The sequence below is a fragment of the Erpetoichthys calabaricus genome, chromosome 5, assembly GCF_900747795.2.
Source record: "Erpetoichthys calabaricus chromosome 5, fErpCal1.3, whole genome shotgun sequence".
NCBI lineage: Eukaryota > Metazoa > Chordata > Cladistia > Polypteriformes > Polypteridae > Erpetoichthys > Erpetoichthys calabaricus.
This window is the reverse complement of record NC_041398.2, coordinates 29,205,841-29,231,889: the sequence shown is the minus strand read 5'-3', so window position 1 is coordinate 29,231,889 and position 26,049 is coordinate 29,205,841. Positions and strand designations below refer to the sequence as shown.

The 26,049-nt window shown below is 38.6% G+C and overlaps 1 protein-coding gene across 1 annotated transcript in view; it reads right to left on the bottom strand.

Annotated features, from left to right (window-relative positions):
* Positions 1 to 23,160, bottom strand: part of LOC114651584 (zinc finger protein OZF-like) — a 35,706-nt gene extending 12,546 nt beyond the window's left edge. The window contains exon 1 of the mRNA XM_028801409.2: positions 22,999 to 23,160. The gene's annotated coding sequence lies outside the window, so the exon portion shown is untranslated. The remainder of the gene's footprint in view (positions 1 to 22,998) is intronic.
* Positions 23,161 to 26,049: the final 2,889 nt, after the last annotated feature.

The window sequence follows — 26,049 nt, the reverse complement described above, 5'->3', positions numbered from 1 at the left end:
AAAAAAAAAAAGCCAACAAAGGTACAATAGTGTCCCTTCTACAGGAAAAAAAACTATACAGATTTGCTATTTTCAATGCTAATAGTTTACTTCTTAACACTCATATCAGCTCTGATCTTGGATTTGGCTACATTGGCTTAAGAGTTGTTTTGAATTTCTACGAACTAGTCCTAACCCACAGCCCATCCCTAAAGCACAACACATAAGGCAGCCATCTCAGACAGAGTGACAATTCCATTTTGTGAAATGTTTCAACAACAAAGTTGCTATCTAAAGTGCTACTTTTAACCAATTTGATATACACAACTGCAAGGTACATACATGCACACACACTCCTTTCCAATAAATAAAGAATTCAAATCTGACAAAAGTGTTTTTTATCCACCATTGTTTATTTCACCTCCATAAGAGGATGAAGATCCAGAGATGTTGTCCCATGGGTTTTAAACTTCATGATATTAGGAACAGTGGTTAAAGGAACTTAAGCTTTCTGAAGAGGATTTTGTAGCTTTTACAGTGGGGCAAAAAAGTATTTAGTTAGCCACCAATTGTGGAAGTTCTCCCACTTAAAAAGATGAGAGAGGCCTGTAATTTTCATCATAGGTATACCTCAACTATGAGAGACAAAATGAGAAAAAAAAATCCAGAAAATCACATTGTCTGATTTTTTGAAGAATTTATTTGCAAATTATGGTGGAAAAACAGTATTTGGTCAATAACAAAAGTTCATCTCAACACTTTGTTATATACCCTTTGTTGGCAATGACAGAGGTCAAATGTTTTCTGTAAGTCTTCACAAGGTTTTCACACACTGTTGCTGGTATTTTGGCCCATTCCTCCATGCAGATCTCCTCTAGAGCAGTGATGTTTTGGGGCTGTCGCTGGGCAACACGGACTTTCAACTCCCTCCAAAGATTTTCTATGGGGTTGAGATCTGCAGACTGGCTAGGCCACTCCAGGACCTTGAAATGCTTCTTACAAAGCCACTCCTTCGTTACCCGGGTGGTGTGTTTGGGACCATTGTCATGCTGAAAGACCCAGCCATGTTTCATCTTCAATGCCCTTGCTGATGGAAGGAGGTTTTCACTCAAAATCTGACGATACATGGCCCCATTCATTCTTCCCTTTACACGGATCAGTCGTCCTGGTCTCTTTGCAGAAAAACAGCCCCAAAGCATGATGTTTCCACCCCCATGCTTTACACAAGGTATGGTGTTCTTTGGATGCAATTCAGCATTCTTTCTCCTCCAAACACGACGAGTAGAGTTTTTACGAAAAAGTTCTATTTTGATTTCATCTGACCATATGACATTTTCCCAATCCTCTTCTGGATCATCCAAATGCTCTCTAGCAAACTTCAGACGGGCCTGCACATGTATTGGCACACGTCTGGCACTGCAGGATTTGAGTCCCTGGAGGCGTAGTGTGTTACTGATGGTAGCCTTTCTTACTTTGGTTCCAGCTCTCTGCAGGTCATTCACTAGGCCCCCCGTGTGGTTCTGGGATTTTTGCTCACCGTTCTTGTGATCATTTTGACCCCACGGGGTGAGATCTTGCGTGGAGCCCCAGATCGAGGGAGATTATCAGTGGTCTTGTATGTCTTCCATTTTGTAATAATTGCTCCCACAGTTGATTTCTTCACACCAAGCTGCTTACCTATTGCAGATTCAGTCTTCCCAGCCTGGTGCAGGTCTACAATTTTGTTTCTGGTGTCCTTTGACAGCTCTTTGGTCTTGGCCATAGTGGAGTTTGGAGTGTGACTGTTTGAGGTTGTGTACAGGTGTCTTTTATATTGATAACCAGTTCAAACAGGTGCCATTAATACAGGTAACCAGTGGAGGAGAGAGGAGCCTCTTACAGAAGAAGTTATAGGTCTGTGAGAGCCAGAAATCTTGCTGGTTTGTAGGTGACCAAATAATTATTTTCCACCATAATTTGCAAATAAATTCTTTAAAAATCAGACAATGTGATTTTCTGGATTTTTTTTCTCATTTTGTCTCTCATTGTTGAGGTATACCTATGATGAAAATTACAGGCCTCTCTCATCTTTTTAAGTGGGAGAACTTGCACAATTGATGGCTGACTAAATACTTTTTTGCCCCACTGTATATTCACTATACTTGGCTACTATCTTTCTTCTTACCTCCTCAGACAACACTGCTTTTCCTTCTCTTTTCCATGTTTACTACATTCAGTGACACAAAACAGCACAGTGAGTAAGTACTCTTCTCCATTTAAAAGAAGAGGTTATTCTCCTTGAAGTATCACTACAATTACAATTATTTCTTGAAACTTCTAAAAGGTTCCAATAATTTTGTCCCAATTATTTTAGAATGTCTTTGTAGAAAAAACAGAAATTTAGATCTTTTCACAGTGTTTTTTTGCTTTGTTCTGAAGCAAACCAATGCAATGTATGCATGGATGACTAAATATCTTAAATTTCAATACTTTTCAGACAGAACAGCAAATAATTTAAATAAAATACAAAAGTGCTGGTATTTTGCTCACGTCTGTTTATTGGTATTGAGTCCAATGCCATGATTACTTTTCTGTTTTTCTAGGCCAAGACGACAGACAAAACATACTGTATGCCACAAAAGCAAGACTTACTACAGGATCTGGAAAAGATAATAGCCTGAACACTAAGAGCACTTCAGCTGACTGTTGCATTCATCTCTGTCAATTTTATATTGGGTCTCACAAAAAGAAACTGTGTGTGGATTTGTATACTGAAAGATTCATTAATACACGCTAAACATAAAATTATGTGTGTTGTTAATTGATTTGTGGTGTTAATGTGGTTATTTAATTGTGGCTTTCAGGTGGTTCTGTAAGCAGAGCAAACTTTTCACAGTGCAGTTCCCAGTATTGTGCATGGTCTGCTTGAAAAGCTACTTCTTTCTGTTGGACATAGCCATTGTTGCTTTATAGCTACTAGAGCTACGTATTAGCACTGATGTTCCAATTGGATTCTGATTCACAATGCCCTGATTCAATCCAATATTGATTTTATCAATAATGAATTAGCATGCACTGAAATTTTTGAAGTGGTAGATTATTAAGATTACTTAACCTTGCATAGAGAACATTAAGATAATGTGACAAATTTCAGTAACACTTTTCTTGAAGGGAGTCTACATGGTGACTTCATAAAACATGCATAAGCATTAAATGACATTTATGAAGAAACACTTGATTAGTAATGAACAGTTAATATTAGTATTTGGAAGATGTGGAACAAAATGTCATTGCTCTTTAAAAAAGAAAAAAAAAAAACTTTTTCACAGCACCACACTCACTCAAAATTCACCTATGTGGGAGAAACTGGACAAACACTCCGCCAGAGAATGAACTTACACAGGTTCCACATTAAACATGGCAACACAGATGTTCCTGTGGCGGCCCACTTCAACAGCCATGGACACTGTGAGAAGGACTTTAAGGTCACAGTGCTTATGGGCAACTTCAAAACACAGCAAGAGAGAAAAGAATGGGAAGTTAAACTCATGCTAAAATTTAATACTTTACAACATGGATTGAATAAAGACAAGAGTTTTATGGCCAGATATGAGGATTGTTTACATCTCTCAGAATAACAGACAACCTGTCTACAGACCCACATTGTTTTGAAAAAACTCATTACAAACTTCAAAAGACTTTGTTGGACAGTTATCTTATCCAGAGATCTTGACAATACATTGTTCTTTTCTCTCTTGCTAAATTAACCCTAGCCTGAATGAATCTATTAATTTTTTACATTCAAAATCTCTCATTTAAATATTTACCAATGTTGTTTCTTGTCCTAGAGTGTGTATATAAACATAGGAAACCACAGTTTATGTATTACATCTTGCCTGAAGAAGGGGCCTGAGTTGCCTCGAAAGCTTGCATATTGTAATCTTTCTAGTTAGCCAATAAAAGGTGTCATTTTGCTTGGCTTTTCTCTACTACCATAATTTAACTAACATATGTATCGCCATATTAGAGTCCACACATATTATAGGGGGCTCCTTATTTTAATACAATGCAATGGCATCTACTTTATAAAACATCATTTTGTGGATAATAACAGTATACAATAATAAAATATTGCTTCTTAAATAATAAATGTCATTCAATAACCTATTCGCGTGTTATGAATCGCCATGTAAAAACCCTTCAACTAAACTGTTAGTCAAATGTATTCCCTTACTGGACATTTAAAATAATCTTGAATTACTTGAAATTAAAAGATTTAGCAGGAAAACTTGTGTGTTTCTATAATACTGCTTAACACCATGTAACACTTCTTTTTCCGGCTGCTACCGTTAGGGGTCACCACTGCGGATCATCTTTTGTCGTATCTTCCTGTGCTTTACATCTTGTTCTGTTACACCCATCACCTGCATGTCATCTCTCACCACATCCATAAACCTTCTCTTAGGCCTTCCTCTTTTTCTCTTGCCCGGCAGCTCTATCCTTAGCATCCTTCTCCCAATATACCCAGCATCTCTCCTCTACACATGTCCAAATGAAAGCAATCTCACCTCTCTGATTTTGTCTCCAAACCATCCAACCTTAGCTGACCCTCTAATGTACTCATTCCTAATCCTATCCATCTTCGTCACACTTAATGCAAATCTTAACATCTTTAACTCAGTCACCTCCAGCTCTGTCTCTTGTTTCTTGGTCAGTGGCACCATTTCCAACCCATATAACATAGCTGGTCTCACAACAGTTCTGTAGACCTTTCCTTTCACTCTTGCTGATACCCGTCTGTCACAAATCACTCCTGACACTCTTCTACACCCATTCCATCCTGTCTGCATTCTCTTTTTCACCTCTCTTCCACAATCCCTGTTAATCTGTACTGTTGATCCCAAGTATTTAAACTCATCCACCTTTGCCAACTCTACTCCATGCATCTTCACCATTCCACTGACCTCACTCTCATTTACACACATGTATTTTGTCTTGTTCCAACTGATCTTCATTCCTCTCCTCTCCTCCCTACAGCATATCTCCAGTGTCTCCTCAACTTGCTCTATACTCTCGCTACAGATCACAATGGCATCAGCAAACATCATATTCCACGGGGACACCTGTTTAATCTCGTCTGTCAGCCTGTCCATCACCATTGTAAATAAGAAAGGACTCTGAGCCGATCCCTGATGTAATCCCACCTCCATCTTGAATACATTCGTACTTACTTTCTCCTTGCTAGTCCATTGCAGTTCCTGATTCACTATCACCACATCATCCAACCTTCTCTTTCTCCCTCATTCTCTTCAATCGTCAGCCTCTCAAAGGACTCTTTCCATCTGCTCAACACACTCTCCTCACTTGTGAGTACATTTCCATCTTTATTCTTTATTACCCTAACCTGCTGCACATCTTTCCCAGCTCGGTACCTCTGTCCAGCCCACCGGTCCTATTCCCCCTCCTTAGTGCCCTGTCTCTCATACAACTCATTATACGCCTTTTCTTTAGCCTTCGCCACCTCTCTCTTCACCTTACACCTTATTTCCTTGTACTCTTGTCTACTTCCCCATTCCACCATCAGGTTTCCTTTTCCTCCTTCCTCTGTCCAGATGTCACACCAAGCATCTTTCTTGCTGTCACCCTTACTACATCTGTTGTAGTTACCCAGCTGTCTGGTGATTGTTCACTGCCACCCAGTGCCTATCTCACGTCCTCCCTGAGACCAACCTTGCACTCTTCCTTTTTCAACTTCCACCATTTGATCCTTGGCTCTGCCCTCACTCTCCTCCTCTTCTTGATCTCCAATAGACCACCATCCTATGCTGCAGAACAACGCTTTCCACTGCCACCACTTTGCAGTCTATAATCTCCTGCAGATTGACTCTTCTACATAGGATATAATCTACCTGTGTGCATCTTCCTCCACTCTTGTACGTCACCCTATGTTTTCCCTCTTCTTAAAATATGTATTCACCACAGTCACGTCCATCCTTTTCGTCCATCCTTTTCGAAAAATAAACTATCACCTGTCCTTCTTAGCACTATATAACATTGTTTAATGTAAATAAACATGCAATTACAGGATTTAATCGTTTTAAACCACTAATTGCACAACAGCGTTTTGCTGTTAAAATATACATATACTATATTTATACTGTTGTTTTTATTCTTCAGGGTATCAGCTAGAAATTCATCATTCTTGAGGTGTAATTATAAAGTATGTATTATCATTTTAATTATGTAGTACTTGTTTCTTATCAAAATGTATGCTGTTTGACACACAGTAAAAAATAATAAACACAGTACAAATCGTTAAATTAAAAAAACAACCTGTTGTTTACTAAACAGCAGTTTCAAATTCATCTTTATCTTTTCTTTTTCCAAATAAAAGCATAAGCTTACTTTCCAAACTCAAGCAGTGTCCGTTTTAATTTAAAGGACAAAATAAAGGTCTGAAGTCCTTCAAGTAGCTTTGTTTGGCTGTCTGCACAGAGCAACTTCTCGGATTACTTTTTTTCAGTTTATTACTCCAATTTCTTTTAATATAAATGCTAACTTATCAAATCACCTTTCATTCATTGATAAAATAAACCACCATTCACTGCTGTTTGTCTACACTGCTCCAGGTTTGCTGCAAAAGAAAAAAAAAGGATGTGCACTGACTAAACTACCATATTACCTCATATAAAGGAGCATTGCAACTAAATTAGTGTAAACCTTAGAAAAGCAGGGGCTGAAAATATTGGTTTTGGTGATCGGCCTTTTTACCGATCAAATCTTTTTAAGTGAAAATCAGCAGATTCCAATCAATTGGATCATTCCTACATCAAACTGCTATAACCATTATAGGCTGATTATTTACAGCTTCTCTGCATTACTAAAATGTGAGTATTCTTCAATTGAATTTATGAATTTGGTAAACTACTTCTCCTGATTTCTTGGTTTAAGGGAAGAGTCTCATCAAAGTGCATTTCTGCCTTCACTTCTCCCTGCCTACAATGACAATATAGCCTTTCTTCCTTGAGAGAGAGTCTATTATTTCTGTGCCAGCCAACCTTAATAAAAAACCTTGAATTTCAGAGTTGATACTTGTTGAGAATGTGCCCGTTACTAGTGCTGCATGGTACACTGGCAGAAATTTGTCAACCAGTAGAAATTTTCGTTTATCAATTTTACAACGATATGGCACATCATGGAACTGCCTTTGCTACTTACAATAGTCTTTCACTTTCATAAACAACAACTTAAAAATTCTACTACTAAGTAAAAAATAATGTGCAGCAAAATTTTAAGTTTAGGTAGATGAAGTGTGCGGAGAAGCCAGATTAGTTACGTTTACAAATGCTGAGGGTCCAGTGTTCAAAGAATAACACGCAGGATTAAACTAAACAGGAATCCCCTCTATAACACACTTAACTTTAATAACCATTTTTCAGTATACAGTGGAACCTTGGTTTGCGAGTAACTTGGTTTACGAGTGTTTTGCAAGACGAGCAAAAATTTTTAATAAATTTTGACTTGATAAACGAGCGAGGTCTTGCAATACAAGTAGTATGTATACGTTTTGTCTGCTGAGCGTCATGTGATCACAGCTGAGCTGATGGTTCTTCTCTCTCTCTCGCTGCAGGATTGTGGGCAATCGTCTCCTATTCTCCGTCTGAGTCGGCGTGCCTCACTCATAGTCAACATCCGTACGAGCGTATACTGTTTACTACAGCATAAGCATTGGGAGTGTGTGTGTGTGTGTTTGCTCGCGCACGCGCGCATGTGTCTGCTGTGACATGCGAGTCCCCGTCTTGCACCCTAAAACACAAAGCTGAATCTCAGTACTTTAGCAACACCAGCTTTATTCAGCTTGAAACAGCAACAGCGCTGTTATTTAAACACATACACAGCAGTCATGGCAGGGCGCTACACATTTAAAATGTTCCTTGTATCACCCATCGACGGCAGGCGCTTATAGCATGTCCGCGATCTTTTCGGATTCACTATTACGGCGAACTGCTACAGCGCTGGGAGACTGCGATTGCTTTGGGACGCTCTTCCGCATGTCGTCCCGTTGGGTGCAATCCCACAAGAGTTTAGAAACTCACTCACACCAGCCATGATTCTTAAAATGCAGGTTAATTTGTTTTATGTATTTTTACTTTATATTTTGTATTAATCATTTTTATATGAATAGTTTTGGGTTGTGGAACATATCATCTGAGTTTCCATTATTCCTTATGGGGAAATTCACTTTGATATACGAGTGCTTTGGACTACGAGCACGTTTCCGGAACGAATTATGCTCGCAAACCGAGGTTCCACTGTACTTTTGTTTTAGGAACTGTGTTTCAGCAGCCTCCAAAAGGCACAGGTTGGTCAAGGTAGCTAAGTATGATTTCTTGAGACTGAAAATGTTCTATAAAAATGACAATTTTTAAAACCACAAAAGGAAGAAACATGGCAGTTATTTCCCATTATGTTTAATGAAAAAGAATGCAGCTACAAACGTTTGCTACACTGAATAACTGATGTTTTTAATATACAGTGCATCCGGAAAGTATTCACAGTGCATCACTTTTTCTACATTTTGTTATGTTACAGTCGAGGTGGGCGGTATGACCAAAATTCTATATCATGGTATTTTTCTAAATTCTGCCGGTTTCACGGTATTAGACAGTATTTTTTTCCCCTGCAATTACTGCAGTAGACTGGCTAAGAATAACCTATTAGACTGTTATGAGAATTGTACATCGTACAAAAAGACATTTTAATGTGCACACAAGTATTAATCCAGGTTTGCATGGCCCCATAAAGTGATAGTTTTCAAGAGGGTAGCACTAAACAGAAGGAATCACATTGCATGACGGATGCAGTCAAAATATAGAACCTTTAATTGAACAAATTTTGCAAAAGCTTAAACTATGATTTTGACAACATATTTTCAACCATCCAAAGAGGCATTTAGACTTTGTAAAATATCCAGAGGTGTTTGTCAAAAGTTGGATTGCACTGAACACGTCTTAGAAAAGGAATAAATAGTACATATTTTTTGTAAACCAACTACACTTTCTGTTAATGTTAACAATCTCTGTCCACTGACACGTTAAAGTGACTTTTTAAACAATTTTACCATCATTAAACTGCATAATATTTAAACTAATAAATAATAACAATAAAATACATAATAGTATTACTGATAGTTGCACCATTACTTCAAGGCTTCAAGCCCAGGTGCATTACACAGTATTCACCAAATTAAAATAAAATAAAACAAGTGCAACTTGGTGATGACATCTTACCAACTCTACCATCATTTAGGCAAACTGCATTAATATGGACCTTGCTTCAAGCTAAGCTATATACATAAATAATAAAAACTGCAACTTGCATTTATAATGCTGTTTGTGGTATAGCCCTATGGATGCGCATTAGGGCCACTGTGAAGAAAAAAAAATATGGACACGGAAGAAAAAAAACAAACTATATGTCGAGAATAAATTCGACATGTTGACTATGTCAAGATTAAAGTCAACATTTCCACTTTATTCTCAGTTTATTTTATAATTAAAGTAGAATGTTGTAAACTAAACTTAATCCTAAAATCAATGTTTAATTGACTAGGTTTTCTCAAACCCCGTCACAAGTTAATGCAGCACATCAAATACTTTGTGTTAAGTGTTCCCCGACCCAGTCGTTAATCACTACGCTTCTTAAACTGACTTTCTCCGCACTAAGAGCAGGCGCCTGCAGCAATCACCGCACAGAATCTATTCACTTCATGATATTCCTGCTCTCTACCAAAACCACACGATAATTACCAATCACCACACGATAAACATCTTTGTGAAATTAAAACTAGTTATTAACTTAGCCAACGGAGTGTTCAGAACTTTAAAAATATCTTCGTTATACATGTTTAATTATGCCATCCATTCAGAGTTGCGCCCATCTCTGAACGAGTCGATAGCACATCGCAGAATGAATACAAGCAAAACATACACTAGCAAGTACAAAAACAAGTACAACTTGGCTTGCAATATTATTCAGTAGTATAGAAACAGTATTTACACATCTAACCTTTTAAACCTAAAGTATCTCCAGGCGACGGACGTGACTCCTTTTTTTCGGCAAAAGTTCTTCTGTTCATCACATGTTCAACTTTACTTTTAGTTCAGTTTCGGACTGCTCTCTGTCCATTTTCACCGCGCGGCATACCTATGCTACCGCCCACTATTTGGTGGTGTAGCAGTGAAAAAGAGCCCTAGTGCAACAATTCTGTGTTTAGCGGTGTAGCAGTGAAAAATGTCCCCACTTAAACAGTTTCCCGCTGCGCCACATTCCGAACGTCGTTTAGGCAATTTAAACCGGTGTTGCGGTATAAGAAAAATCCATATCATAAAAAAAATAAAAAACGGTTTTCGGTATGAACCGGTATACCGCCCAGCACTATGTTACAGCCTTATTCCAAAATGGATTAAATTCATTTCTTTCCTCAGAATTCTGCACACAACACCCCATAATGACAAAGTGAAAAAAGTTTGAGGTTTTTGCAAATTTATTAAAAATAAAAAAACTGAGAAATCACATGTACATAAGTATTCGCAGCCTTTGCTCAATACTTTGTCGATGCACCTTTGGCAGCAATTACAGCCTCATGTCTTTTTGAATATGATGCCACAAGCTTGGCACACCTATCCTTGGCCAGTTTCGCCCATTCCTCTTTGCAGCACCTCTCAAGCTCCATCAGGTTGGATGGGAAGCGTCGGTGCACAGCCATTTTAATATCTCTCCAGAGATGTTCAATCGGATTCATGTCTGGGCTCTGGCTGGGCCACTCAAGGACATTCACAGAGTTGTCCTGAAGCCACTCCTTTGATATCTTCGCTGTGTGCTTAGGGTCATTGTCCTGCTGAAAGATGAACCGTCGCCCCAGTCTGAGGTCAAGAGCGCTCTGGAGCAGGTTTTCATCCAGGATGTCTCTGTACATTGCTGCAGTCATCTTTCCCTTTATCCTGACTAGTCTCCCAGTTCCTGCCGCTGAAAAACATCCCCACAGCATGATGCCGCCACCACCATGCTTCACTGTAGGGATGGTGCCAGATTTCCTCCAAACGTGACGCCTGGCATTCACACCAAAGAGTTCAATCTTTGTCTCATCAGACCAGAGAATTTTCTTTCTCATGGTCTGAGAGTCCTTCAGGTGCCTTTTGCCAAACTTCAGGCGGGCTGCCATGTGCCTTTTACTAAGGAGTGGCTTCTGCCTGGCCACTCCACCATACAGGCCTGATTGGTGGATTGCTACAGAGATGGTTATTCTTCTGGAAGGTTCTCCTCTCTCCACAGAGGACCTCTGGAGCTCTGACAGAGTGACCATCGGGTTCTTGGTCACCTCCCTGACTAAGGCCCTTCTCCCCCAATCGCTCAGTTTAGATGGCCGGCCAGCTCTAGGAAGAGTCCTGGTGGTTTCAAACTTCTTCCACTTACAGATGATGGAGGCCACTGTGCTCATTGGGACCTTCAAAAGGAGCAGAAATTTTTCTGTAACCTTCCCCAGATTTGTGCCTCGAGACAATCCTGTCTCGGAGGTCAACAGACAATTCCTTTGACTTCATGCTTGGTTTGTGCTCTGACATGAACTGTCAACTGTGGGACCTTATATAGACAGGTGTGTGCCTTTCCAAATCATGTCCAATCAACTGAATTTACCACAGGTGGACTCCAATTAAGCTGCAGAAACATCTCAGGATGATCAGGGGAAAAAGGTTGCACCTGAGCTCAATTTCGAGCTTCATGGCAAAGGCTGTGAATACTTATGTACATGTGCTTTCTCATTTTTTTTATTTTTAATAAATTTGCAAATATCTCAAACTTTTTTCACGTTGTCATTATGGGGTGTTGTGTGTAGAATTCTGAGGAAAAAAATGAATTTAATCCATTTTGGAATAAGGCTGTAACATAACAAAATGTGGAAAAAGTGATGCGCTGTGAATACTTTCCGGATGCACTGTAAAGGAATAGCAAATCAGGGGTCTTTATATTCAAGAGTGAAAGGGATGAGGTGCAAAAAAAATACTTTTAGAGGGCTGGAGAAGAGATTAAAGTCTGTTGTTAGCACACCAATTAACCCAAAACCAGAGTGGTACAGTGGAAAAATGTGTTTGTTTTATAAATTACAATACATACTAACAATTAAAAATGATAAAAAAAAGTTGATTGTGAAAGTAATGAGTAAAACAAATAAAAAACACAAAAGTATTGCATAGGGCTGTGGAGTCGGAGTCAGAGACAATTTTGGGTACCTGGTGTCGCGGTCGGAGTAGGCAAAAATGTACCAACTCCGACTCATAATAATTTTAAATTGTAATGAAAAAAAATACAGCAAGTTCAAATGTCCCATTTCACAAACAAGAATCATAATTAAGTACTTCAATGATGTAGGAATAAAGCCCAGTGCATAGTTGTGTTACTACTAAAGATTTCTGACATAGAGGCCGCATTGGACCGTGTCGCCGACGATGAAGTATCTACCTTATTGCTGCATGTCGGCACAAATGATATTTATTTACAGCAATCTGAGGTATTAAAGAGGAACTTCATCTCTCTATGCACCAAAGCTAAAATAAAATGTTGGAATTTAGTTGTATCTGACCCCTTACCAAGATTATATAGAGGGGATGTGATTTATAGCAGATTGCGTTCCCTTCACTGCTGTCTAGAAACCTGGTGTGCAAATAAAAGCATAGCGTTTGTGAACAATTGGGATGATTTTTGGGAAAGGCCTGGATTTTTCATCCTAACTGGAGGGGATTTTATGTATTATCCCAAAATATGGAAGCAAAACCGCCTGGCTGACTGATCAGAGCACCTTCCAGGCCACAGTCATATGATCTTAAATCACAGGCTGTTGTTTATCCCACCTGTTACTATCCTGAAGCTGTTTCCCATAATCCCTGTTGTGGGGCATCCAGTAAATTTAGTCTTGATGCAAACCTTAAATTACTTGATAACCAAAAAATAAGGTGTATAATTAGAACAAGAGATAAAACCAGACCCTTCACCAGGGGCACCTGTAATAGAAATTTACTTCAAATTAAAAAAAAAATATATCATCAGTTCAGAAAGAAGCATGCAGTTTTAAATGCTGCTTATTGAACATTCGCTCTCTTGGCAGTAAAGCTGTTTTGGTAAATATTATATTAAGTACAAAATCTGATCTGTGTCTTCTCACTGAAACCTGGCTTAGTAAATGTGACACTGTTCCCCTAGCTGAGGCGTCACCAGATGGATACTCGCTCCTTCATAAGTCTAGAGATTGTGGTCGAGAAGAAGGCCTTGGAATAATTCATTTTAACAAAATGCAAATCACTTCTAAAAATTTAGGCAACTTTACATCCTTTGAGGCATTCATTTTAAATATTAAAACAGATCCCAACACAATTATAGTGCTAGTCTACAGACCACCAGGGCCATATTCATTGTTCATGACTGAATTTAGCAACCTTTTATCTGATTTGGCTATAAATTATGATCATGTACCATTGATAAGGGATTTTAATGTACATGTTGATGTGGAAACTGACAGTTTTAGCAAAAGTTTTACTTATTTGCTAAATTCAGTATGATTTTGGTCCAACTCATAATCATAACCACACATTATTTTTAATTATAACTTACAAAGTTGAAATTCAAAATTTAAATATTACTCCATTAAATTAAGTTATTTCTGATCACTACTTAATTACATTTGATTTAGTCCTGCCCTTGCCAACGCACTCACAGATTAAAACAAAAACAGTGCGACATCTAGATAATAGTACTGCTTTAAAATTAATAGATACTTTGAGCAAGTCGAGGGTAATTGTGGAAAACCATTTAGATCAGTTAACATCAAATGTAAACGTGGAAAACAATTTAGATCAGCTAACATCACATTATAATGTGACCATGAGAGATGCTCTGGACGCAGTGGCTCCCCTTAAAACAAAAGTGATCAAATGCACATAGAAACTCTCCCTGGTTTAATGAAAACACTTGAGCTCTTAAATTAGAGTGTCGAAAACTGGCGCACAGATGGAGAACAACAAAGCTACATGTCTTTCAAATTGCATGGACAGAGAGTGTTAAAAATATAAAAAAGCTCTCTTTAAAGCTTGCTCAGAATACTATTCTACAATAATAGATAGCAATAATAAAAATCCTGGGGTACTGTTTAGAACAGTGGCTAAATTAACAAATGGGAATTCAGATCTACAGTGCAAAATACCAACAGATATTAGCAGTACATACTTTTATGAACTTCTTCAATGACAAAATTAAAAATATAAGATCCCAGATCTCAGCATCACAGTACAAACCAAATACTAGCTTAGCAGACCCTGTCTCACATTGCATTCAGCACTTTAGTAATTTTAATCCTGTAACTGAGCAGGAAGTCTTAACTTTAATTTCTAAAATGAAACTCACTACTTGTTCCCTAGATCCAGGGCTAACAAAACTAGTAAAAAGTGCAATGGATATTCTTGCAGCACCTATTCTAAACATTACAAGGGGGCTTCGCCCCCTGCTCGCTTCGCTCGCCTACCCCCGGCGTTTTGAACCCGTGTCCGCTGGGCAGCCAGGTGTGAGGATGACGCACGTTTAATACGGAGCGCTCGCCTGTGTCACTCTGGGGCTCTCCACTGGTAATACGGAGTCCCGTCCGTACCATTTATGACGTTTTACTTTGCTTTCCACTCTGTCTTTCATTTGAGACCTCGCTTTATTCTGTTTTTGTTATAATGACACCTGGTCTGTGGCGATTTTATTTTCCCTTTTTCGAGTAATAATTTTTATTTGTTTGCGATATTGTGATGTTTATCGTACTGTTAATAATGCATCACTGTAATGTGGTGCACCTATGCCGTATAGTTTGGACGTGTGAGGATGACGTATGTTTAATACGGAGCATTCGCCCGTGTCACTGTGGGTCTGTCCACTGTTAATACGAAGCTCTTTCCGAACTATTATGCGGTGCATTGTGGAGCACTGCAGACTCTGTAGTGTTTCCAGTTTCAGTTCGCATATCGTCTAGTCGAGCTCTTTCTTTTTGGAGGAGTCTCTGCCTGGTTTGCGTCATTTCAGACGCACGTTGTAGGCACTTGCGTTCATTAATTATATCCAGGCAGTCGCGTGTTTGTATCTCGGTCACTCGAGCTGTGTCGTGTTGAACCCGTGCCTGCTTTGCTTATGCAGTTTGAGACGCGCGTTGTAGGAGTCCACGTTCATTAGATCTACGCATTAGTGGCACTCACAATATGGCAGCGACGCCTGCGCCTTCCGTATTATGTCAGTTCTTACCATGCTGTGCAGGCGCCTTTGCCTTTTGTACTTCACTGCGCGTTCTGACGGCCGATGTAGGCGCCTGAACCTTCAGGGTCCGCCTCCGCTGTGTGTTGTGGACGTTTAACTGTCGTTGTTTCTGCTTTTATATTCTGTATCTCGGTCTGCATGCGTTTAGTGCCCAGGTTTGTTTGTAGCTGTTGCATTCCAGTTTTCATCATCTGTAACCTGCTCTTCATGTGTTCGTCCCTGTTGTTTAATCCCTTTATGAAGTTTTACTTCGTTTCCTACTCTGTGTTTTATTTCTGAGGGCTTTGTTTTGTAACCTGCTCTCTATGTGTTTGTCCCTGTTCTTTAACCTCTTTATGACGTTTTACTTTGTTTCCTACTGTGACGGTTCGTAGTCTCTCCCGTTTTGCTCTGGTGCGGGGGGGGGGGGGGGGGGGGGGGGGGCTTTGTGTGGTGTCTGCGCATGCGCGTAGTCTCTCCCATTTCACTGGGGGGGGGGGGGTGCTTTGTTTCTTTAATCCCTTTATGGGGCTTTGTTCTGTAACCTGCTCTTCATGTGTTTGTCCCTGTTCTTTATCCTCTTTATGACGTTTTATTTTGTTTCCTACTCTGACGGTTCGTAGTTTCTCCCGTTTTCCTCTGGTGCGGGTGGGTGGCTTTGTGTGGCGCACGTGCGTAGTCTCTCCCGTTTCACTATGGGGGGGGCTTTGTGTGGCGCCTGCGCACTACGTCTTTTGCGTCCACGGCCCATGTCCCTGCGTCCATCCGGTTTACCATTCTCATTTAGTAATACGGATTAGTAGTTTATTATTGCATGGCACAGTACCTAATGCACTAAAAGTGTCAGTCATTAATCCATTACTTAAAAAGTCAGACCTAGACCCACACATACTTAATAATTATAGACCTATTTCAAATTTACTCTTTGTCTATAACATACTAGAAAAAGTAGTCGCCAATCAGCTTCAGTCACACCTTACGCATTACAATTTATTTGAGAAATTCCAGTCTGGTTTCCGCACTGGTCATAGTACAGAAACGGCACTAATGTGGGTTGTAAACAACATTCTGATATCCTGTGATGAAGGAAACTCCACTGTAATTATGTTGTTGGACTTAAGTGCAGCTTTTGACACCATTGACCATTCTATTTTACTGCACAGGCTAGAAAATGATGTTGGGCTTACAGGCACTGTGCTTGTTTGGTTTAGTTCTTATTTATCAAATCGATTCCAATATGTATACACAGAAGTTCAATATATATAATGTTACTTTTCACTCGTATGCAGATGACACCCAGTTATACCTTTCATTTAGATCAAATGAAGTTTCTCCATTTTTGTCTTTAATTAGCTGTGATAGTGAATTAAAGGAGTGGATGGATGAGAACTACCTATCTTTAAACACCGATAAAACAGAGATGTTAATTGTTGGAGGGAATGACGCTGATTACAACAATATTTTGTCATCATTTAACTCAGCTGGAATCACCATTAATTTTACTGAATCAGCCCCTAGGAGTTATCTTTGACTCTAGCATGTCATTTAAAGAGCATATTACAAAGTTGTCCAAATCATGTTTCTTCAGTCTTAAAAATGTTGGGAAATTAAGGCGTTTTCTAAATAAGCAGGATTCTGAGAAATTAATTCATGCATTTATTTCTAGTAGGATTGACTACTGCAATGCTGTGTTCACTGGATGTTCAAACTGTTTTTTATACAGCTTCTAGTTAATCCAAAATGCTGCTGCAGGAATTATTACAAGAACAAGAAAATATGAACACATAACTCCAGTTCTTAAATCCTTACACTGGCTCCCGGTTAAGTTTAGGGCAGATTTCAAAATCCTCCTTTTAACATTATAAAGCATTAAATGGCCAAGGTCCGGCTTGCTTCTCTAAACTTTTCATGACCTACAAACAAGAGCACACATTAAGATCTTAAGATGCCGGTCTGCTTATGATTCCAAGAATTAATAAAATAAGGTGGTAGGTCGAGCTTTTAGTTAAGGCCCCTAAACTGTGGAATGGTCTGCCTGCTACTATAAGAGATGCCCCTTTGGTCTCATCTTTGAAATCCCAGCTGAAGACTCACTACTTCAGTTTAGCATATCCTGACTAGAGCTGCTGATTAACTGTACAGTCTGCATCTCTGTTGTTAGTCATTAGCACTAAAACATAAGTAACATGATAGTTATAATTTGTTACTAACCCTCACCTATTCTGGTTCTCTTCTCAGTACTCAAATGTGGCACTTGGTGCCATGGCCCACCTGCCAAGTTGTTTTGCCTGCCTAAGGTAAAGTCATCCCCGATGGAGGATTGCAGGAATTGTGGGCTAGAGGGGTCCTTTCATCAGATTGGCTGGCCCAGCGCTATCTCAGCTGTGGAATGGCCAGTAGTAGGGGGGAGGCAACTTGATGGCTGAGGTCTCCAGGACTCTAAACAAATCCAAATCATATTATGTGATATCATCTACTGTTAAATTCTGCTCCATACTTGTAATTTCTTTATTTTTTATACTGTACTGAGGATTTGTTCTGTTGTGTGTATTGTATTGACCCCCTTCTTTTTGACACCCACTGCATGCCCAAACTACCTGGAAAGGGGTCTCTTTTTAAACTGCCTTTCCCAAGGTTTCTCCCATTTTTTTCTCCTACAAGGGTTTTTTGGGAGTTTTCCTTGTCTTCTTTGAGAGTCAAGGCTGGGGGGCTGTCAAGAGGCAGGGCCTGTTAAAGCCCATTGAGGCACTTCTTGTGTGATTTTGGGCTACACAAAAATAAATTGTATTGTATTGTACTAGTGTGAAGTTCAGCTGAGCTATTATACGGTACAACCTGAAATTCACATATTGTAATCTGGATTATGGTACATAACAAAAAGTGTTTTCACTTTATTTCAGATATAATGTGTTTAACAGGTTCATTTGAGTGCAAACAAGTGTAATGGCATAGGTGTAGGTGTGTGCTATGGCCTGATATGTGTTCAGGGGTTCTTGTCTTTTGTTTAAACTGGCCAATACGGTAGAGAGTCAGCTTCCTAGCCAGTAGTTCTGTGGTTAAATGACATGTATGTTGCCTTCCTTCAATCAACATGGAAAATACATTAGCATATTAAATACAGAGGAGTCGGAGTTAGGGGGTTGGAATCGGAGACAGAAGTACCGGAAACTAAGGAGTCAGAGTCGAAGGATTTATCTGCTGACTCCACAGCCCTGATATTGCAGCATATCATACCGAAATGAACATTATGGAAGAAGTACAGCACTATCTGCAAAAACCTTTTATAGATAGAAAGTCAGGTAACCCCTTTGAGTGGTGGCGCCCCAACTGAAACTCAGGGTTCATACACTTCAGTACATTTCAATTTCCAGGACTTTATAACTTTTCCATTATTACCCAGCACAAGAATCCAGGACTACTGTGTACTCCAGTTCTGAGTGCCCAAAGCAAAATTACACAAACCTAATAGCAATACATATGAACTCAAGCACACTGCCTATTTTAAATTGCTTCCCGCTTACAAAAACTGACACTGAAGTTCACTAATAGTGAAGTTACGTAAAATACCTATTTATGCAATTCTGGGCAGGGCTGCTACATTTCAAAAACCGATGTTTTCTGGACAACAAATGTGCCATTATTCATGTGGTTGTGTAAAGAGCTGGTTCATGTCAATATTTTGATGTGTGCAAGTAAAAGATACAAATAAATTATGAAAGGCATAATGTGTTCCAAGCATTGTTTTACAAACACTTTACAGCATGCATAGAAATGTCAAAACTTTACTGTGTTGGAATGACCAGATACCTAAGGGCCAATCAAAGATCATACAAAAATAAATTTGGTACATATTAAGTAGTAAATTGTCATGGTTGAAAAGTATGACGTATTCCTTGGGATGCGTATCTAGGCACACTATACCACTCTCTATGATCTCACAGTCAGGAAACATTTCCTGAAAAAAAGTTACCCATATCTTCATTATGTCTTGTATAAATAATGTCTGTCCAACACATTTAACACCCAGACGATTTCAGACAGACATTCACTTCTAGTCACACAAAAAGACAAAGATGGTGATATAGTAGAAGTATCACAAGCCTGACTAGAGCTTTCACTAACACTACTGACAGCTAATCCACTGGCACTTCAACAGGTCACTGGTGCAGAGGTCAGCTGTGACGACAGCCCCACAAAAGGTCCAAAAACTCCTTAACAGATCTACTGGCTTCCTTGCTCATCTTCAGTTCACAATGTTTACTTCCTTTCATGTAACTATTTAAAAAGGATTCACCCATATTTTCAATGTCAAACTTCTTCACACAGTAATGTCACCCAGGCATATTGCTTATTTGATTTGTCTTGTTGAAGCTCATCTTTGTAGTCAGAATTTTTCAAACATTTCAAGTTAAACAAATACTTTGCGGTCTTTTTTATTGCTTGATAAGTCACAGTGACACATCTAACAAACACAAGTGTAATTTATTTTGCTATTTATCACTTAACTCTAACTCAACACGGATAATTCAATGTGCGGTCTAACAGTTACAACATATCTATACAACATCTATACATATTTCCACATGCGCTCATACACAGGACGCAACAAAAGATAGTCAATGAGAGTTAATGGGTCTTTTGTTGGCAAAATATTGGATGTGATATCTCATGATATGTGATTATTTGAATTCACTTGAATATTTTACATTGCTTTTAAGTACCTTTTATTTTTTTTTTAGACTTTTAAAGACTTTTCAGTACTGGATTTTGGCTTATTAATTTTTCATGACTTTGAAGGTTTTCAACATTCTCTGATTGATCAGGCTCTAGTTTTCATCAAAACAGTGTTTGTTTCTTTCTCCTTTTGAATAGCCCACAATTTGGACTTTTTCTCTTTTGCAGCAAGGTAACTAATTCAATGTACGATCTTATAAAGGTAAACTATTAAATGCTTGCTCTGATCACACCAAATTTATATTAACCAACCAGGATTCATATTTTTTTCTTTTAAAAGCTTTATTTAGATGTGATTATATAGGTTTATAATTGTAAGGATTACAGTAGGGTTGGGACATGTGCTGGGTAACGGACTGCTGTGAGTGCTTGTACAGTAGGACTGGGAGATGTCGACTTAAACCGACACTGTGATTATCTGAATCTAAAATATAACATCTGATTTTTCTTGATGTGTTCAGAAAATACCATAAACATTGGAGACCAGTATTATATACAGATGTATATACATGTTTTCTATATAAAATACAAAATTTGGTACATTCGGTCACAAAAATAATATAAAACGTTAGAAAAGGAAAAAGTTTTTTTTCTTTGAAATTTAACGCATCAAAGAAAATAACATGTTTTTCTCAGCTATTTCTGTTTTAAGTCTGCTCATTTGTTGTTGAGTTTTCATTGTATTGATTAAATTCAACACTTGGCAGTCAGTAAACATTGGACCCTCGCTTTCTCTCTCCATTTGACTGTTTAATTACATAAGGAAAACCTAAGCTCTTGATATATTACCACACTAATTACAGATCATAAAATGTGTACATATTACACACGATTTATGATTTACACTATTTGCAGTGATGCTCCAATCAATCATCCACTGAAGTAAATCATCCTGATATTCACCACAAAAGACTTGATCTGTGATCTGTAAATTGGCTGATCACAAAAAAAGATTTTTTTTTTTTGCCATCTGCTTTTCTACACTTTATGGTAATTTAGCTGTAATATGTAGCATGCAAAGTATTCTGGTCTTTTTCTTGCTGCAGAATCCCTGTAAACAAAGGACATCAATGAAAACTCCACCAGACAGTGAGAATATTGGAGTATTAGTGTACTCCTCCACTTTCTTTAATGCATAAGCCGAGAAAAAGGAATTGGAAGTGATCCTGTGCAATAAGACAAAAAATGAATTCAGCCCTTTGATTAAAATGAACCCTGCTTGTCCGAGTTTCAATGCTGAGCAAGCTGGCATTAGGTAGAGCAGCTTACATTTTCAATGAAAAATACAGATACAAACAGAACCTGAAATTGCTGCTTAGCAAATAATACAGTAGGCTTGCTAGCTTAACAGCATAATCGGTCAAATTTAGTTGTAAACTTAAGCATGTTCATTTTATCTTCTTGATAAACATGTCATGAACACTTGACAGATTTGCAACATTTTTATTACTGTACTGCGTTTACTTGTTTGTGTGTATCATACAGTCATAAAGCCCCTTTGTGAGAAGGGTCCCAGGGTGTGCACTGTGGAAGAATATATATATATTTTTTTTAATTATCGCAGTCCTTAAAGTCATGTCAAGTATTGCTACATTTAAAAAGCAATGCTTCTCAGGAGTGTTTGCTGCAAAGAAATGCTTGCAATAGTATTTCAGCAAAAGTAGGTCAGCATTATGTGAGAATACAAAGTTTCAGCAAAGACTCGCACTCAGACAGAATGGCGCTGGGTTAGATGGTTTCTTGTTTCATGCAGCTAAAGTTACTAGAGCTGATGTAGATAATTTAGTAAATGTGTGACACTGGGCAATGTTGAAAAAGTTGGAAATCATAAGTTCTGCATGTAATGGATGTCTATGAACTTCAGCAAATTACAGAAGATAGCTGCTTTAAAAACACATACAAATCACTCCAGAAATTCACAGTTCCATACATCCTTTCAATTAGAAATACTGGAGATAATAAAAAAAAAATCCAGAAGCGTATAGTTTTCATATGCATCATATAACTATTTTCGGTAAAAAGTACTACCAAACTGCTAGAAGTAGCTAGAAAAGAACCTTCAATAAATCAAGTACACAAATTCTGGAACAGATTAAAAAATATGCCTTTAAACAACTTTATACACAAAATGACAAAAATTGAACAAAGGTGTTTCATTGCACTTGAATGCAAGATTCTGCATTTGTTACCATTAAGTTAATGAATGTTGTGTTAGTTATGAATGAATGTTAGTTCGGCGGTGGTTTAAATGGGCGACTGATAACTACGACATCTGTTTTGTTTTGTTTTTTTGTTTTTTTTTTTTAATTCTCGTCCGTTTTTCCGAAAACTCAACAGTCAACTAGCTTTAACATGTTTACTTATCTTCCACGAAGTTTACGGATATATCATGCAAGCATTTACTGAAAGGGAGACAGACGAAAGCTACACACACACGTCAACATATTTGACTAAGACCAGCTGTCAAAATAAACAAGGAGTCCAGCTGTGCCAGGAGCCGGAATCTGTTCACAACGCTGCGTACTTCAAAACACAACAGCGCGACATTTAAAAGTCGGATTTCTTTACCTGGTTTAAGACTGACTGGAACGAACTTGCCTGTTGCATTGACTTTTGCGTTTCTTTGAAGGTTGGGACAGAAATAACCAGATACAATGGCAGGTACTGGACCACAAGCCACTGAGCAAGCACGATCAATTCTACTTATGTTGACTTTTTAAAATGATGTTTTACTTGAAAGACGGCACGTTAAAAAACTGTTTTCCTCCTAAACCGTAAGAATAAGTGCATTTAGCAGCACAAAGAGCCAGCTATAAAAGCAAAACAAACCCCCTTCCCCCATTCTATGTTATGTACGCAGACTAAACAGCGCAACATGTCTGCTATTGGGAGTCCAACGTGAATAAACAAAAATACCAAAGTAAAACTTCACTCCACAATATTAGTCAAACAACCGCTTTTCTGCACTTAAAACTGAATTAAATTTACCGGAAACGTGCTGGCCAAGAGTCGTCTACAAGCAGGGTGCCGCCATTATATAAAAAACAGCGCATGCGCACATTATCTCCGCTTCAAGGGAATTGTTGACAGGTCAGATACGCCCCGCCCTCAACATCCCGAGGCGTACTGCTGCCACCTTCTGCGTGGAAGTTAAATGGAGCGCAATATCTACTTGCATTACCCGGACGAAATACGCTCTTTACTGAATTCAAAGTTTGTCCAATTTGGGCGAAACCGAGGACATGACACCAGTTGACTGCATTACCACTTCCGACATAAAGAATGCTAAAACATCACCATAACAGCACATCCATTACGCAGAAGGTAAAACAATATACTGTATGTCTCTGTATGTGCAACTAAAATCTGCCCTCTTGCAAAATCGCTAGTTTCATATTCTATATAGTATTACTCTTTCGTATCAAAAAATTATTCTTTTTTTACTTTTTGATCTAATGCTCCTTTTAGCGATAACATAATTAGATAATTACATTTACATTTATTTGTTTAGAAAATGCTTTTATTCAAACATAAGTCTTGAGATTTTGGGGGAAAAGCGAGACTGGACAAGATTGCTAAATTGATCATCATAACTGAAGCGCTCAGAAAAAAAGATAAGTGACTTACAATTCTTTGGTTTCAAAACTGAGTTATACAGAAATTTACCAAACCAGAGTGTCCTCAAACACTTCTTAAACACGTCAAGGGAGTCAGAATTTCAAATGGAGGTGGGATGCTCGCTGATTTGGCTGAAGTTTGATACCATATAAAGGTGGCATTACCAGACATCATTCATCTGCAGACCTGAATAGGAACGAAGGAGCATGGAATACTGTATGTATATAGAATTAGACATTTTGCTCTTAAGTTTCCCTATCATCAAAACACTTGATATACAGTGGTGTGAAAAACTATTTGCCCCCTTCCTGATTTGTTATTCTTTTGCATGTTTGTCACACAAAATGTTTCTGATCATCAAACACATTTAACCATTAGTCAAATATAACACAAGTAAACACAAAATGCAGTTTGTAAATGGTGGTTTTTATTATTTAGGGAGAAAAAAAAATCCAAACCTACATGGCCCTGTGTGAAAAAGTAATTGCCCCCTGAACCTAATAACTGGTTGGGCCACCCTTAGCAGCAATAACTGCAATCAAGCGTTTGCGATAACTTGCAATGAGTCTTTTACAGCGCTCTGGAGGAATTTTGGCCCACTCATCTTTGCAAAATTGTTGTAATTCAGCTTTATTTGAGGGTTTTCTAGCATGAACCGCCTTTTTAAGGTCATGCCATAGCATCTCAATTGGATTCAGGTCAGGACTTTGACTAGGCCACTCCAAAGTCTTCATTTTGTTTTTCTTCAGCCATTCAGAGGTGGATTTGCTGGTGTGTTTTGGGTCACTGTCCTGTTGCAGCACCCAAGATCACTTCAGCTTGAGTTGACGAACAGATGGCCGGACATTCTCCTTCAGGATTTTTTTGGTAGACAGTAGAATTCATGGTTCCATCTGTCACAGCAAGCCTTCCAGGTCCTGAAGCAGCAAAACAACCCCAGACCATCACCCTACCACCACCATATTTTACTGTTGGTATGATGTTCTTTTTCTGAAATGCTGTGTTCCTTTTACGCCAGATGTAACGGGACATTTGCCTTCCAAAAAGTTCAACTTTTGTCTCATCAGTCCACAAGGTATTTCCCCAAAAGTCTTGGCAATCATTGAGATGTTTCTTAGCAAAATTGAGACGAGCCCTAATGTTCTTTTTGCTTAACAGTGGTTTGCGTCTTGGAAATCTGCCATGCAGGCCGTTTTTGCCCAGTCTCTTTCTTATGGTGGAGTCGTGAACACTGACCTCAATTGAGGCAAGTGAGGCCTGCAGTTCTTTAGACGTTGTCCTGGGGTCTTTTGTGACCTCTCGGATGAGTCGTCTCTGCGCTCTTGGGGTAATTTTGGTCGGCCAGCCACTCCTGGGAAGGTTCACCACTGTTCCATGTTTTTGCCATTTGTGGATAATGGCTCTCACTGTGGTCCGCTGGAGTCCCAAAGCTTTAGAAATGGCTTTATAACTTTTACCAGAGTGATAGATCTCAATTACTTCTGTTCTCATTTGTTCCTGAATTTCTTTGGATCTTGGCATGATGTCTAGCTTTTGGTCTACTTCTCTGTGTCAGGCAGCTCCTATTTAAGTGATTTCCTGATTGAAACAGGTGTGGCAGTAATCAGGCCTGGGGGTGGCTACGGAAACTGAACTCAGGTGTGATACACCACAGTTAGGTTATTTTTTAACAAGGGGGCAATTACTTTTTCACACAGGGCCATGTAGGTTTGGATTTTTTTTCTCCCTAAATAATAAAAACCATCATTTAAAAACTGCATTTTGTGTTTACTTGTGTTATATTTGACTAATGGTTAAATGTGTTTGATGATCAGAAACATTTTGTGTGACAAACATGCAAAAGAATAAGAAATCAGGAAGGGGGCAAATAGTTTTTCACACCACTGTATACCATTCCATAAGTTTACTCTCATTTCTCTTAGTTACCAATTTTCCTTTAATGTTAAACTGTATACCAAATGTTCTATTACTAAAAATCAACAACCTTATTTACATAATATTTACAGGTCTTGGAGTCCAATACTCCAAAGAAATCCATAATATCAAAAACTCTTCATCTGATGCTGACAGATGCCTTCTATGATTTAGGACCCACAAAGATTATTTTCCCTTTTTGGTGCCAGAGGTTACCGGCACATAATACCTTAAATTTGTAGCTGGCTTGTTGGCCCCTTTAAATGGAACTTGAGTATGTTGCAACAACCGTAGGGTCAGTAGTCAATTTGTTCATGGCCTGATCCTGGGCTTGCTTCCGCAGGAGATAGAACCTTTCTGCAGTGAGATGCGTGGACCCAGTTTGGTTTCCCTTCAAGTTTTTGTGTGGTGTTAAGTACCTGGTATGGCTTATTTCTCCATGAAGACAGAAGACAGACAGTTCCTTTATTTCCAGACTTTAATTGCAGTCCAATTTCTGAGTTCAAG